Raw genomic sequence first — 750 nt, 5'->3', positions numbered from 1 at the left:
CTACTGACTCATTAGAGATTCTCCTGTGAAACTGGTGATTAAATGTTCCAAATTCAGACTTCTGATGCACTCGTTGTAAATCTAAAGCTGGCAAGAACAGAACAATCCTGTATGCATTTTCAGTAGTTTTGCACAAATGAATCCTACCTAGCCACCAAGTTGAGTGCATTCATATTGAGCAATTTTTTTTTTTTACAACTGTTTTGTTTTGCTGTTACGTATTTTTTGTCTATTCTATTATGTACATTGCAATTCTCCCTTTACATTAAACATTATTCCTTCCAAACAGGAAACTTACTTATTGTTTAAAGTTTATGATACAACCATATTGTAAAAATATAGTAGGATTATGTACAATGTCTAACAATAGTTTAACTTAATCGGGCCAGCGGGTGGCGTTCACTTGTTGGTTAATGGAAGCTAACCTTAGCTATCATCATTAATTTTTGACGTTTGTTTAAAAACTAGTCAATTGTAATGACCTTTTCATAACCTGCTGGCATGTTCTCAATAATTGAACTTTTATTACATTACAACTAACGAATGAACTTCTCAAAAATGTAGCAAACAATGTCATTCTCGTTAGTGAAGTGTGATCTGGATGGTCAGATCTTGTTATACTGTATGGTAATGATGGGCAACGCAAGTGGCTCTCACATAATAAAATTGCTAACCAGACAAGTGACAGCATTCGGCATTCAAAGTTCGAATGACAAAAATTACGAGCCAGCCAGGAGTCGAACCTAGAAT

The sequence above is a fragment of the Etheostoma spectabile genome, chromosome 6 (genome assembly GCF_008692095.1).
Source record: "Etheostoma spectabile isolate EspeVRDwgs_2016 chromosome 6, UIUC_Espe_1.0, whole genome shotgun sequence".
Taxonomy (NCBI): domain Eukaryota; kingdom Metazoa; phylum Chordata; class Actinopteri; order Perciformes; family Percidae; genus Etheostoma; species Etheostoma spectabile.
The sequence above is the reverse complement of the archived record's forward strand: the minus strand, read 5'-3'. Positions refer to the sequence as shown.